Source organism: Brienomyrus brachyistius, unplaced genomic scaffold, assembly GCF_023856365.1.
Source record: "Brienomyrus brachyistius isolate T26 unplaced genomic scaffold, BBRACH_0.4 scaffold40, whole genome shotgun sequence".
Taxonomy (NCBI): domain Eukaryota; kingdom Metazoa; phylum Chordata; class Actinopteri; order Osteoglossiformes; family Mormyridae; genus Brienomyrus; species Brienomyrus brachyistius.
Window position 1 is genome coordinate 487,496 of NW_026042315.1, and position 16,801 is coordinate 504,296.

The 16,801-nt window shown below is 42.7% G+C and overlaps 2 protein-coding genes across 4 annotated transcripts in view; both read right to left on the reverse strand.

Moving 5' to 3' along the window:
* Positions 1-16,801, reverse strand: part of LOC125722577 (G-protein coupled receptor family C group 5 member B-like) — a 392,822-nt gene that overhangs the window by 187,019 nt on the left and 189,002 nt on the right. The window lies entirely within an intron of this gene.
* Positions 1-16,801, reverse strand: part of LOC125722602 (cytohesin-2-like) — a 123,584-nt gene that overhangs the window by 21,736 nt on the left and 85,047 nt on the right. The window lies entirely within an intron of this gene.

Sequence of the window (16,801 nt, forward strand, 5' to 3'; positions counted from 1 at the left end):
GTGATTTGGTGCCCCAGCGGAGTGGAGTGAGGCAGGGATGTCCCCTCTCCCCCCTCCTCTACGCGCTCTATATAGAGCCACTGGCGTGCGCCATTCGCACCCACCCCGGGGTCGATGGCCTTCTTATCCCAGGAAGTCGGGGGACAACTGTTAAACTGACTGCTGGAGAAAGCGTCAGGCTTTCCACCCCAACTCTGCACACAGGACAAAACTACAATACAGTATATGTTGGAGAAAGCGACAGGCTTTCCACTCCAACTCTGTACACACCATTAATTACGAGACAACACACTTAGAGTTTTACTTGCACAAGGGTAACCACACTCTCTGCATGCTAGGCTACAAAGGAATGTGTTACAAAGGGTGGTTCCCCTTGGCACCTTTATTTATAGTCAATGGGGGGCAGGGGTCTTGGAGTGAGAACAAAGAAAGGACTGTGAGAGTAAGAAGAAGTTCTGGTTTTCCTCAGGTGGACAACTATTTAAACACGTGCTCAGGATACGTGTAAACTAATATAATCTAAATTATGAAGGTAAAGAAAAACAAAATAATGTATATACATATTTACACTCATTGCTGATTATACAGAAATGATAACAAATGATTAATAACAGTTTCTTCAACCTAACAGTCCCTCCTCTTTATCATGACAGTATGATCAGAAGCATCAGTATTGTACAAATTGCAAAAACACTTTCAGCACAACCGTCATTCAGATCACATCATCATTATTATTAAGAGGGCTAGACAAGGTTAGTAAATCCATTTGTTCTTCTGCAGTGTATAGCAGAAAAACAGAACTAAAAGTATGTTGTATCATGGAACGGAGGCAGGGTATAATACAAATGAAACAACATACAAATAATAATGTAACAAGAATGGGGAGTGAGAACTTTAGCAGTAACTGCCACCAGGACCCAGTAAGAAACCAGTCCAACCATGAGGGACTGGCATGGGGATCCAGGGACATATGTGTACAGACATAACAGTTAGTTAAATTGTCTTTCTTTGCTGAATCATAAACATAACGATACCAGTAATTTTGTAAGGATGGGAAAGGATGGGTCTCATTTGTGGAGATAGGTCTCAGGTGGGAGCCGTCATGTGTCCATCTAGGTGGGCGAAACACCTGCTCTGGTGAGTGCAGAAGCAGACCAACAATTCCCATAAAGAGAATTACACCGAGAGTTACCTTACCACATCCCCACCCAATCAGAGCCATTCTAAATGGAGTGCAGATCAGCTGTTTTCTTCACCGGGTTGAGACGTCAGTATCCTATTGATTGCTGCGCCTTTGTAGCGGACTTCCACTGCTACTCCGAAGGTACAGAGGTCTCTGATACGGGCTTGATGGGCTTACAGTGACTCTTATGTATCCAGGAAGGTCGCTCTGCTATCTTCACCGCTGTTGGTGTTGTGAGGAGGACTTGATAAGGTCCGACCCACCGAGGCGTGCTCCAATCCTTTCGCAACAGGACCTTGACCAGGATCCAATCTCCTGGCTGCAGATTATCCTGTTGAACAGAAACAGAATTTACTGGCAGACTACTGGGATTATGTTTTTGTTGCGATGATAATAGCTTACGCATCCAATCGGCTAACGTATTTTCTCTGTCTGCTTTTCCTATATCACTCATTTCGGTTGCTAAGGGAAACGGTCTACCATACACTATTTCAAATGGTGTCAATCCTGCAGGAGTGGGAGTTATTCTCATCCATAATTTTACTAGAGACAAACATTCTGGCCACGGTCTTTTTGTCTCTTCCACTGTCTTTCTGAGTCTTGTTTTAATGGTGCCGTTGGTCCTTTCCACTAAGCCTGCGCTCTGGGGGTGATAAGCGCAATGATTTTTTATCGTAAACCCGAGTGCTTGTGAGCAAAGGGACATGGTTTGATTCACAAAATGAGTCCCATTGCCCGATCTTATAATATGAGGTATGCCATAGGTAGGGAAATAATGGCCTACCAAACATTTTACAACGGTCATTGCATCACAGTGTTTTACAGGGTATATTTCTACCCACTTAGAAAAGGTGTCTATAATGACTAGACAGTACTTCTTCCCTTGTGACCAAGATAATTCAATGAAATCCATATGTACAATTTGAAATGGATACTCAGCTGCGGGAAACTGGCCACGTTTTGGCCTTATGTTGCCTTGTGCATTGTGTTTACAGCAAATTAAGCACGCTCGACAAAATTGTTTTGCATAATCAGAAAAATTTATAGTATAAAAGTATTGTTGAATAATATGTACCATCCCTCCTGTTGAGACATGGGTGTTTCCATGGCTCACTAAGGCAGCTGTCTTGTATAAATTTTTTGGTAGGATGGGCTTGTCATTCATATAATAAGTTTTCCCTTGCTGTATTGCTCCTCTCTTAATCCAGCTCTGTATTTCTGTTTTAGGTGCATGAGTCTGTGCATCACATAGTACATCACTATCTATCAACAAGACATCTGTAACATTTAAGGCAGGTTGTTTTTGTGCAGCACTTTTTGCCGTCATGTCCGCAAAACTGATTCCTTTAGCTATTGCGGAAGCATCAGTTTGGTGTGCCTTACATTTGCATATCGCAAGGCAATTTGGTAATTGCACAACATCTAACAACCTGAGTAATAAGTTCGTATGAGTTAAAGATGTTCCTTGCGATGTCTTGAATCCTCTATTTTTCCACACTCTTGCATGGTGATGAACAGCTCCAAACACATATTGGCTATCAGTGTATATTGTAAGTGGCTTGTTTTTGAAGAGCTCGCATGCCCTAATTACAGCATAGAGTTCAGCCGCTTGTGCTGAACAAGCAGGGGGGAGTGCATTGGCCTCTAACACTTCAGTAGATGTAACTACAGCATATCCGACCTTGTTCTTCCCCATGTCATTTTTTGATGCTGATCCATCTACAAAAACAACTGTTGAATCTGGTATTGGGGTCTGTAAAATATCTGCTCTTGGTTTGGTTTGTTCTTCCACAACTGCTTTGCACGAATGTGGCTCTCCATCTTCCGCTGTCGGAAGAAGGGTGCTAGGGTTGAGAGGACCACATCGCTGTATAGTAATGTTTGACTGTGAAAGCAGGAGTGAGACTAGGGTCAGATGTCTAACATGTGTGAGGAATGGCAGTGGCGTCTGCAGTAAAACTAAAGAAACTGAATGTGGCACCTTCAAAGTGAGTGGGTGACACAACACTAATTCTGCTGATAATTTCACTGCTTCTGCAGCAGCTGCACATGCCTGCAAACACTGCGGAAAACCAGCTGCCACTGCATCTAATCGTTTAGAATAGAACGCTAATGGCCTCTCTTTTGCGCCGAATGGCTGTGTTAATACTGCCTTCATATACCCTTGATTTGCATCAACACATAGGGTAAATGGTTGTTGATAATCTGGCAGAGCAAGTGTCACATTAGTTTGTAACATCATTTTTAAGTTTGTGAATGCCAATTCTCCTTTTGTCCACTGAATTTTATCTTTCAGTGCCATGTCCTTCCCATAAATCAGGGTTTGTAAAGGTTGAACGAGTGCAGAATAATCAGGTAGCCATTCCCTGCAATAATTGCAAAGTCCTAAGAAGGACATCATTTGCTGTTTAGTCTTTGGCTTTGGTGCCTCTTGTATTCCCTGTTTTCTAGTTTCTAATAACGATCGACCTTGTTGGGAGAGTTTATGTCCAAGATATATAACTTCCTCTCTGCAATACTGTAATTTTTGTTTTGATGCTTTATGTCCTGTATCATACAAATGCTGTAACACTAACAGTGTGGCTTCTTTGCAATGCTGTTTTGTATCTGAAGCAATTAATATATCATCTACATACAATAGCACTTGACTATGGGACGGTACTTTACAGGAACTCATTGAATACCGTAGTGCCATTGTATATACATGTGGACTTTCTGAAAACCCTTGAGGGAGTCTAGTGTATGTGTATTTATGTCCTTTATAAGTGAAACCAAATAAGTGTTGTGAATCAGGATGTAGTGGTACTGAGAAAAAAGCATTACTCAGATCCACTACTGAAAAATACTTCTTGTCAGGGGACAAGGAATTTAACAAAAGGTGTGGATTAGGCACATCTGGTGCAGCATGTTGTACTATTTCATTTACTGGTCTTAAATCCTGCACCATGCGCCATTTCCCTGTATGTCCCTTCTGGACGGGGAAGATAGGAGTATTGCAAGTGGCCTCAGGAGCCTCTCGCAATATTCCTGATGCCAACATATCCTGCACTACAGGGGCTATACCTTTCTCTACTTCAGGTTTTAACGGGTATTGTCTAACTACCGGACGGTGTTCTGATTTCACGATTACTTTGTAAGGTGGAAACCCCTTTACCAGTCCTACATCAGCGGGGGAGGACGACCACAACCCTTCCGGGAGGCGATCTAGATCTGGACATGATCCCTCCTCCAGGGTTGGAAAAATTTGTCAGGTTGGGTCCTGCAAGTGTGTGGTGAGAGTGGTTTGAACTCTCCATCCCAAAGGAAACCGCCACACATTGTGTTTTTTGTCATAGCTCCAAAAGGAGCCAGGTACGGGTTGGTAATCATTGAAACTGTGCATGGAATCTCGTAAGAACATCTCTACGTCCCTCCACTGCATCTGAGGTGGTTTTGATAGAGATACGTGTGGTGTTCCCCCTCTGAACACAGCCTGTTGTTTATTAGATAAGATGACTGAAGCAGCAGAAAAGCCAGTAGTGGAGTTAACATATATATGTTGTAAGGTGATACAAGTGTCTTGAAGGGCATGAAACGTTTTGTCATAGGCATAATCTGGTCCTGGGGTGCCTTTGTACCACATAGTGACGTGTAAGGCATCGCCAGGCATGAACTGGGTTTGTTTAGGGGACTGCTTTTCTCTAGTTTTTCTCAATATTTCACGTGTCTGTGCTGTCCCCCCCAGATCTAGGGACCAATAATACTGTGGAGCTGACATGCCATGTATCACGAAAGTTTGCTTTTGTACTATAGCCTTCATGCCAGTGGGTGTTGCAATCACACTAATACCCATTTGTATCATAAGATCCCTTCCTAACAGATTGACTGGACATGAAGGGCTTATTAGCACTTGGGCGTGACATTCTAACTCTGTTTCCTCATCTTTTATGCTAACTGGATTTGTCAATTGATGACTTTCAGCTTGGCCTCCTGCAGTTCGTATATTTATGGAGGACGAAGAAAAGGTGACCCTTGGAGGGCTAGTGGTTAACACTGTTCTACAGGCTCCGGTATCACATAGGCACTCATATATTTTCCCATTTATAATAAGCCTTCGTTTTGGTAGTTCTTCAAGTTGTTTTAGTGCTAGCAGTTGGCAAACTGCTTGCAAATCTATCTCTTCTGTCTCATCCTGTTTTTGCAGCTTATCTGGCTCTTTTGATAGTTCACAGGCTAATTGTCATTGATTCTCTGTGGAATTTGGGTTGTTTATAAACTTGGTTCTACATTGCCTAGCTAAGTGCCCAAGTTTTCCGCATGTCCAGCAAGTGTTATCTTGCTGTAATAAATTTCGCTGATTGCTCCTAAAAGCACCTCTCCCCCTTCCTTGGCCTCGTGACCTTCCTCTGAACCCTCCCCTCCCTGGAGGATTCATATGTATTATTGCAACAGTATCATTAGCAGCAAACACTGCGTCTGATTTCTGTTTTTGTGCTGTATGGGCGTGTTGGGCATATTCTAGGGCTTGCTGTACTGAACCAGTATTCTGATGTACCCAATGTTTATCTATGTGTATCTTCAGTTCAGGTTTTAGCCCTGTGATGAACGCACGTTTTAACTGTTGCTGATAAACTCCTCCATTTTCCTCATTATGAGGAATTCCTGAATTCCCTCTAAACACCACTCGCATCCTGTCCATAAAATCCTCTGGCTCTTCTCCATCCTTTTGCTTGCATTGTGCAATTCTGCCATAATCTGCTCGTCTCATAAACACTGTCTCTATCCTTCCATGTAATTGCTGCATACTCTGTTGCAGAGCTTGTGAATTATGTGCAAGTGGTTGATTGTCTGGTCCATGACCAGTAAAGTCTCCTGCTACTCTTCCCCATTTATGATTGAACAGCTGTCTTAAACATTGGAACATTTCTCTACCATTCAGGTGGAAACTGCTCTGTAGTTCCAATATTGCTGTCCAAAATTCTGGTACCCCTTCATCAACAGGAGGTATTCCCTTTAATGCTGCCGTTCTATCTTCAGCTGTCCATGGTCTATAGACTAACATTGTTTCAGGTCCTCCATCTGGCTCTCTATTAGGGTTTGCCACCTCCACTAGGGGGCATTGTAATTCTATTTCTTCCTCTTCACTATCAATATCAATGCCTTCATTTCGCGGATGCCATCGAACCTTAGCAGTAGCTAGATCGCGCACAGGGTATAACGTAGGATCTCTACTCCTAGTTATAATGGGGGAAGAAGGAAGAGCTGATGGCTTCTTTGGTATTGTGCCCGTAGCTGATGGTTGTTTTATTTCCCTTCTATCTACGGGTTGCATGGGGGCAGGCAATAGTGGTGGTGTTGGTGGTCTATTTTCTCTATGTTTTATTTTGGCCACCGTCTCATCATCTAAAGTGACTAGAGCGGCTGCAGTTAATTTATCCTTTCTATCATCCTTTTTCTGCTTTCTACGTATATCTCTTAACTTACTTTGTTCCAACCAATTATCTGAATACTTATATTCTTTTTTCCTTTTCTCCAATTTTCCTTTCTTCAAGGTTCGTAACATTTCTAGTTTTAAATTTCCTTGTAATTTTAAGATATCTGGAGTGTGGAGTTTCCCTTCAAATCCATGTTTTTTCCTCCACCTCCGATTACTTATTTGTCCTGAACCTGGTTTATATCCTTCCATGAACTTCTCATCTCCCTCTAATTCAATCTTCTTACTCTGATTCTTTCCCATTTTTTTTTCTTTCTCCGCACTACACAGGTCCTGGGTGGAAATTCACTGGTACGAGATATGTGGGAGGACACCAATACGGCCTTCTACTGCACGCTGTTCGCGCAGCGGTATCGGTTTTCAGGGATGAAACCCGTCCTTGGTCCCTCAATCACCAGTACTTCTTTCCCACCAGGCAAAATAAGAAATGGACTGACCAAAGCAACTCTAAGCTTCTATAATAGTCTTAATCCAGTCATTCAGACAGTACATGTACGTTCATACTTCGCTTAATTACGGCTAAGCCTAACCCGCTTAATTACGGCTAAGCCTAACCCGCTTAATTACGGCTAAGCCTAACCCGCTTAATTACGGCTAAGCCTAACCCACGTCAATTGACCCGGTTATTTCGCTGAATAACCTTGTTGTCTCACCTATCCCGTGTGCTTGTGTTCCGTCACCGAGGTCCGTCAGGCATCACCAGACGTCGAGCGCAGTTCTAACCACCGGCCTGATGACGAATTCACGTCTCAGGTCTTTCTTGCACCCGTCTCCGAGTGGCTGCCGGCAGGCTCCAAATTATATGTTGGAGAAAGCGTCAGGCTTTCCACCCCAACTCTGCACACACTATGAATTACGAGACAACACACTTTAAAGTTTTACTTGCGCAAGGGTACCCACACTCTCAGCAGAATGTGCTACAAAGGGTGGTTCCCCTTGGCTCCTTTATTTATAGTCAGTGGGAGGCGCAGGGGTCTCGCAAAATAGGGAGGTGAGAGCAAGAAGAGAAAGTTCTGGTTTTGCTAAGGTGGGAATGCTATTATTAATATAATCTAAAGTACGAGGCTAGAGGAAAACAAAAAAATGTATATACATATTTACACTCATTCCTGATTATACAGAAATGATAACAAATGATTAATAACAGTTTCTTCAACCTAACATATCCTAATAATAATAGACTGTCATCTCTAAATTGCCCACAGTGTGTGAGTGAGTGCATTCCCTGCAATGGACTGGCATCCCATCCAAAAGTATACCATTGTGTCCTATGTTACTTGGGATAAGCTCCAGGCCCTCGTCTCCAGGATATGTGGTACGAGGATGGATGAATAATAATCATGTTTATTTCAATTTCAATTATTGGCAAATATAAACATGTACCAAGGATAATAGCAATAAATACAGTATGCCAAAATAAATGCTAGAGGAGAATCCTGCAATTCCTGCCCCAGTCCTGGGTCTGGGGAGTTTATTCTCACTGAGATTGCATAGGATTCCTCTGGCTGCTGTTTTTCTCCCGTACACGTGAAGTGCTACTTCTTCATTGCCCACACGTGAGCCAGTATGTGAGCCCTGATCCGGGCTACCATCCCGCCCAAGGCATTTCCTCTGTATGCTGCTTCCTGCAGCCCTACAGTGGATAAAAGGAAAGGACAATGGTTTGTTGATTTATAGCACATATATTATTATATTTTATATTGTTCAAATATACATTACTCAGTAATAACTCAGTAACTACTCAAGTACAAATGATGAACAAATACAGTAACTGTTATGATTAAGAATGAACGAACGTGGGATCAGTATATAACTAATACTTTCTGGTTAATTAATAAATTAAGTAAGAGTGTACTACTTCAGGGGCGGCATGGTGGTGCTGTCATGCCCGGCTCGTACGATCCTCGTGTGTGCCACGCCCCCTGATTACCCACGTGTGCTTCCCTGATCTTGCCCAGCTGTGTCCACTTATTTTCGCCCAGTCTCGTCTATTTCAGTCCATGACTTGCCTTAGTTTCTGGTCCGTCATTGATGTTAGTTAGTCTTAGTGCTGTCTGCTCCGTCCCGATCCCGAATAAATCCCCGTTTTCCCCGTACTCCGCCCGCTTGCCTGCTTCCTGTCCGTTTGTCAGCCTGTGCGCACTACCCGCTTTAACCAGCGAACTCTGACAGGTGCACTGGTTAGCACTGTTGCCTCACACCTCTGGGACCTGGGTTCGAGTCTCCGCCTGGGTCACATGTGTGTAGAGTTTGCATGTTCTCCCCATGTCGTCGTGGGGTTTCCCCCCACAGTCCAAAAACATGCTGAGGCTAACTGGAGTTGCTAAATTGCCCGTAGGGGTGTGTGTGAGAGTGAATGGTGTGAGTGTGAAGTCAAACCAGTGGTACCCAAGGATTCTCCGAAGAGACACAGTACCAAAGGAGTCCAGTCTTCATTTCTGGTCACTGGATAACGTCCATGTCTAGCAGCCACACAGCAAAATAAGGAGCACCAGGAGCCCTTCACCGTCTTACAAAAATATCAGGAGTGCCACAGACCCCATTCCAGCGACTACATGACCCCCATGCTCTCCCAATCCATCTACTGACATGATAGGAAGAGGCACGAGAGACATGAATGTCACTGCTGAGGTAAGTGATCCTCTCAAGGTTGACATTCTCTCTTTTTCTGAACTACATTTCACTGTAAACAGTACATCTACTGTAGATTCCCATTCATATTCCATTACTGCTTCTCCAGTACAGGGAACTGCTGTGCTGGGAGCTTACAACAGGACCCAAGGTACCCAGAGTAGTATACACACAGTCACAGTTCACACAGTCTGTTGATGGAATCTAGTGAACACAGAAAACTTGCAACATTATACTGATTTTTTGTCAGGGTCAGAACTGAACTCACAGCTCTGTAATTGTGGGGCCATGGTGTTACTCACTGAGCAAAACAAGCTCATGTCTGGATGTCTGCAAAGACCCCTATGAAGAGAAACAGAGAGGACCCTGTAACTTTGCCTGGATTAGGGTTAACAGGGTCCTGCCCTGGGGTCAGGCCTCGTGGTCGGCCTCTACCCATAGGGCCCTGGCTGAGCACTAGAGTTACATGGGTCCGCCCTCCAGTGGGCAATTTACTCAGTTTCATTACAGCACCCATAAATACCCTCTGCAATGGACCTGTCAAAAACCGTTCAAGTTACCATCTTAATGGGATCAAGTGTAAAAGCTGCCCTCTTTTCTTACTATCACTGCTACTTCAATTTCCTGGCGAGCTGTTTCAAAATTTTATCAGTTCCATTCCAGCCCCCTATAATGCCTCTGCAAAGACTGAAAAAGATCCATCAAACGGTTATTGAATTATGGTCTTAGCAGGGTCAAGCATCAAAACTGCTGCTTTTTTCATTATCACTATGTGGCGCTGCTTCCATTTAGGGACTGTTTCAAAATTAAATCAGTTCTAGTTCCTCACCAATACCTGTACAAAGATTGAAAAGGATTTGTCGAACGGTTTTTGAGTTATTGGCTTGCATGCCAAAGTATCTGCAGCGACAGGGGAACAGTGCTAAAACCAAAAGTATTCCCTGAAGGCCAGGGAATACCATCCATCCATCCATTTTCTAAACCACTTATCCTACTGGGTCGCGGGGGGTCCGGAGCCTATCCCGGAATCAATGGGCACGAGGCAGGGAACAACCCAGGATGGGGGGCCAGCCCATCACAGGGCACACTCACACACCATTCACGCACACATGCACTCCTACGGGCAATTTAGCAACTCCAATTAGCCTGAAGGCCAGGGAATACAACAAAGGTAATTTATGCTTACAGATCTGAAATCAGCAGATCACATTCATGTACCATCATGTATGTTAAGTTCTTGTTGCTGTTAAGCGGAGAACTACTACACGGGAGAGAAGTATCCAGGCTGAAAAATATCTTCTGGAATTTTACTGAGGTCAGACTGTCATTGGCCCCAAAGTGGCATTCCCATATCAGTTGAAATATGCAATTGTCTGCATGCATAAACTTGCCTCTTACGCCATACTCCATGCTAGGAAATAGCTATGAAAATATTGTCCTCGTACTCACCTCAATCTGGGAATACTATTGTTGTTAAATAGCTATGCATAAGATTACATTTGCCATGGCTGAGACTGAATCACTTTCAATCACTACATGATGGTTATTAGGCATTTAATTACTAGCGGCTGTCAGTGATTGTTAATTGCTGTATAGTAACTTGGGAGAATGACACTGTGGATGCTGAAGTAACCGATGCTGTGTGCAGACTCACCTCTTTAATACGATGACAGTGTAGTTCTGCTTTAGCGGGATGATTACTGTGCATCTGGTGACAAAGATTTACGATGGATAATTTAAAACCCAAGTACTGGAATACTTTGCCAAACAGAACATCCTGATGAGCAAATTAATTTCATTATGAAACTTTAAAATAAAAGTTATTTTTGGTGATGGTAACTTTCAATTCCCCATGATTCCCCAGTTCCAGTCCTGCAGGCCTAGTCTGCACCCAGATTTTAATACTCAAACACCTTATTCAGCTCACCAGCCAACTGCCAGGTTTAGTAGGTGTATTTGACAGGTCCTTGCAAACTGGTTCTCCAGGACTGGAATTGGGGAACCCTGATATATAGCATTATATACTGTATATAAAAAAATGTAATCATAATTGTGGGGTGTATTTTTCTAAGTCAGATTTTCAGGAACTGGACTGATGTTTTTGTTTGTGTCATTTTCTTTAAATATATGTATCATACTACTGTGTTTATTTCTCCCACAGTAAAATAAAGGACATTCTTTTTTGTCAAGAAGAGCACATAAAGCTGAACAATGCATCATTGAAGTAATAAAGTTTGTCCGTTTTATCAGTACAGATGCAGCTTAATTGTGAAGTTGGACTTTACTTAGGAATACCATTTCTATGCTGTTATACTCGTATGGGTCATTTGTCTTTGTTGTGTAGCTGTTAATTGTCTCCAAATGTCATAAGCTCTACTTCAGAGAAAATGAAGCTCTGATAACAGTGTGTGAATTGTATGTTTGTGGTGTTCTGCTTTCCATGTACAGTTGAAGTGCTTTTCATACTCTTCACTACCTCTGTTACAATTCAGTAAAACACAATTTTTCCCACCAAGTGACATTTGTTATTAATTCATTTTGGGTAACTTGGGAAATTCATGTTTAAAATCAGTTTTTTAAACAAGCCTGGTTCTGAGCACATAACATTTTGCATTTATACATTTGTAGTGTCACTTGTTTGCATTTTTTTCCCTTACATAACATGTGGTAACATCATCAAAATCACACTTTAGCTAGTTGATTTTTTAAAGACTGAACTGCACTTTAAAGTGTGACCAAGTGCTGCTCTGTACTTCTGTACTACTGGTAGAATCTGAAGGCCATTAGCTGGGAAAGATGAAAAGAACTGAGGTATGAACATTATGTAGTGAAGGCTTTGCAAATAAATCTGCCGATCAGCTGGCTGTCATGACTTTCACAGTCACAAATAATCCATGTTGTTGCACATTTAAAAACGATGTCTATGAATAGATATGAAGGTGATCAAAAGGCTACAAAAAACACTGACAAATCCCGACAATCCCCAGTCATAGCAACCACTTTTGAAAGACCAATACATCAAAATGTATTAGAAAAAACATTGTAGGTCAATGAAACGTGTCCCACCCCAGTGGTTAAATGACACAGAATTTGATGCACTCCCCAAAGGTGTGGCCCCAAGTAAAAATACCAAGTTTGGCCTCAAACGACCAAAGAATTGCTGAGATATGTTAACACACAGTGATTGGCGGCATCACCATCAAAATCATTTGAATGTGATGGACAAATCGCTTTGCAAGTCAAAAGTTCCTCAGGTTTCACTTATGAGGCTGGGTACTAAGACTATCCATCCATTCATTTTCTTAACCGCTTATCCCACTGGGTCACGGGGGATATCCTGGAAGCAACGGGCACGAGGCAGGGAACAACCCAGGATGGGGGGCCAGCCCATAGCAGGGCACACTCACACACCATTCACGCTCACACACCATTCACGCTCACACGCACACCTACGGGCAATTTAGCAAGTCCAATTAGGCTCAGCATGTATTTGGACTGTGGGAGGAAACCGGAGTACCTGGAGGAAACCCCACGACGACATGGGGAGAACATGCAAACTCCACACACACGTAACCCAGGTGGAGACTCGAACCCGGGTCCCAGAGGTGTGAGGCAACAGTGCTGACCACTGCACCACCATGCCGCCCCCCTAAGTCAATCCATTCAACAGTTATTAGCCACAAGGCATGTTTACTTATTGCAACACCACCTAGTGGTGGAATGACACTATTTTTGTTCTTATTCCTCAGAATTGGGCCCCAAGTCCAGTCACCAAATCAATTTTATCCAATCAAAGTTTTGTTGAGATATGGCCACACATCCTGTTCAGTGGCTTTGTCATCAAATTCATTGGATGATAGTGGCCATAGCATCTGACTTTTAGTAACTTTTGGTCACAATCCCTTCTAGATGATGCACCCCAAATTTGATGATGATTTGATCAACAGCCTAGGTTTCCAAAAAACTTATTTTTCAGAAAAATTCAAAATGACAGCATGACAGACTTAATTAATGAGTGCAATCGAATTAAGACAAGCCATGGCTTTAAACACACCGAAGATCATAATCCCAGGTTTAAGAATTCAGAATTTACATGCAGAAACATATCTTGAAATTTGACCTGATGGTGTTGCTACAGGAATGAATGGATTAAACCCAAATTTGGTGAGCCAGTATTTTGGATGGGCCTCTGACAGGGTGCCAAATTACAGAGTAGAAGATTAGACAACATTTTTGGCCTGTGCAAAATAAGTAGGTTTTCTGAAAAATTCAGAATGACAGAAAATCCAATAAGGAAATTAACGGCAATGGATGAATTTGAATCGGGATGACCAAAGGATTCAGAGGAATGAAAGATCACAAATATAGGCCAAGGGGTGTTAACATACTTCATATATCAAGTATAATACCCGTAAGAAATGAGTTTATTATAAGAATGTCCGCTAAAGTCAGCTAAAACTGCTTAATTTCATTCTTTTTAGCTTTGCTCTGACTTTGGCTGAGTATTTTGTTCACCCTGGTGCTTGTTGGTAATACCCCAGTGAGTACAGTGCATGCCCCCTCCCCCAAACGGATTCTTCCCACAAAAATGCGCCAATTTCCTTCACGAGGGAAAGATTTGGGATCCATTTAGCCTTTATTTATTTGTAATAGAGTATAAATGACTCACATATTTTAATTAATTACTTACATTCAGTGCTGTGTGTGGTTGTGCATTGACTTTAATAGGAAGGAGTGTCTGCAGGTTTTCTGCCACACACAGGTACCAACCCGTGTCCTTCCTCTCCAGTCGCCTCATTGTGACACTGAGCACTTTATTAACTCTTTCATCACTGAGCTCCACAGGCCTCCCATCCAAACTCCCAGAATTCTCTACACAGGAGCCCCTGCCCATCCTACACATCATGTCAATGTAAATGTCAGTATAGTGACACTGAATTCTGACAGTGTCTCCTTTCATAGGCGTCACCTCCTGTTTGTCCACAAGCTGCCCTGGAGATCCTGAAGACACAAATCAGACACAAAGGAAGCACCAACGTTTGCATAACAATAAGATATTCTCACTATGATTATGAACCAGTAACAAGATGTTTATATCGTCTTTCCGTACATTTTATGCATATCTATAGCTAAGCTATGACATTTGTCATATTACTTATCATACTTAACACGGGGGCAGCATGGTGGCGCAGTGGTTTGCCCTGCTGCCTTACAGCAAGAAGGTCCTGTGTTCAATCCCAAGTCCTTTCTGTGTGGAGTTTGCACGCTCTCCCTCTGTTTGTCTGAGTTTTCACCAGGCGCTGTAGTTTCCTCCCACGGTCCAAAAGCATTCAAGAGGGGTTGAATGGTGAGTCTAAATTGGTCCTGTAGTTGTGTGTGCACCCTGTGGTGTGTTGGTGATTCCCTAGGGTTGGTTCTCACTTGTGCCCAGTGTTCTTGGGATAGGTTCCAGTCCCCAGGCAACCCCAGTTGGAATTAAGTGGCTTCAGAAAATGGATGAATGGATACTTAACCCCCTGTAGAAGCCCATGTAAACTGATATGGTTACTTTTTCCACGCTACATTTATCATATTGGGAAAAATTTTAATGCATAGCAGCGGCCCTTCTACCTCCGACGAGCTAAAAGGTGTGGCACAAGTCCCCTTATCCTCAGGACACTTTATAACTGTGTCATCAAGAGCATCCTAACTGGATGCGTCGCCGGCTGGTATGATAGCCACACCACCTACCCCAGCAAAGCTCTGCAAGAAGTAGCACGGTGTGGGGAATATCATTATGAGATGAGCTTCCTGTCAGGGTCAGCTCCTGTTGTCCCAGTCTTGCATCCATAGCTTCTGGCTTTGACCTTGAATAGGATAAGTGCTACAGCCAATGGATGGATATTCCATACTTACATGCACTTCACACATTAATGTCAAATGAGAGTATAATTTTCTTTACATGCACTATTAAGTATTAACATGGTCTATATGAGTAATTATGTAACTAATATTAAATAAATTTAAAGAATATATACCATGCAGTGTTGGCCTCCCATCTGCAGGGTAGGCCACACGAATCCCAGCCATAGTCTGTGCCTATGTGTATAGACTTTGCATGTCCTGAATATGTCACATTAGACATGGATTGATATCACGCTTGGTACTTCATGATTAAAGCTAAATCAATAACGTCAAACATTCCCATTTAAATATTCAATTGCTTGGAAAAAGGCCTATTTACCAATTAAACCAGTAGCAATAGCACATAAATCCATTAAATACACAGATTAAGTTTAATTTGGTCTCAGATATTACAAAACCTCATGAATAATACACTGACATTAGGTCTATATATTTGTGTGTTGTTTTTCCCATTAGCCTAGCCTACTTTTTGTCTCTGGGGAAAAGGATACGAATGAACTCGCATGTACGCTAAACATGACTTTATACACAAACACGGAATGTAGTGTCCAGTGTTCAAACTCATTGATTTCAGGTCATTTTCACCTGTTGAAATGATTGAAGACAACAAAAAGATCATTTAAAGCATAAATGCATTTATTTTCTAATTAGATGTCAGCAAAACATTAAACATTTGTATGTAGTAATTGCAAGAAAACAAAAAGAAAACAAAATGTACCATTTTAAGTTTCTGGTACTGTGACATAACACTGATATCAGCGCATTTAACAACGTTACACATGACAGGCTAAACTATTCCTTCTAAGCTAGGTATCCTAAACTCAGTACGTCCAAACAAAAGCAAAAACAGAAATACTGTCACAGGTCCAGGGCGGATTGAGAGCGACAGCGTGTCATGGAGCAAGCAGAAACAGAGAGTGGACGACTCACTCAGGGATTCAAAGGAGGAAAGGGGAAAAACACTAGAGACACTAATAAAAACAAAAGCAGACCACGAGGGGTCAAAAACAAGACAAGGAACAACAGTAATCAAATAAGAAATCGGTCGGTGGGTCACAAGCTTTTTTTTTTTTTTTTTTCCCTCCACCACCCCTCCTCTGCGGAGGACCACTTTATTGTGCCCGAGATGTTATTTCAGGTGGAGTCTAGGACCCAACCTGACACGTGTGTATAGACAAACAGGCACACACATATACAAGCATACGTTCCCACCCTCATGCAGACATAAACAAATATTTACACATTCACCCAACATTTAGACACACAGAAATGAACGCTGTACACATACTCTCACTCCCCATATATACTCTATGTGGACCCCTATTTTTCCTCTGGCGAGGAGACCAGAAGATCACCCCGGACCCCGCAGCAGCCGAGAAGCCCAACAGCCCAGACCCCGACCAGACGGCCAGCTCTTCCTCTCAGCCCCAAATGGCGAACAGGGAACGGGGGTGTGAAAAGACCCCATGCCCCCCTTCGCCCGCTCAGATGTGGTGTTGGTGTGTGTTGTTCTAAAGTGCTTTTAAAACAGGTGAAGGGCATGGCACTAACCACCCCCTGCCGACCAACAGCTGGTGTTAGCTCGGCCTCTCCCCAGAGCCCTCAATGTC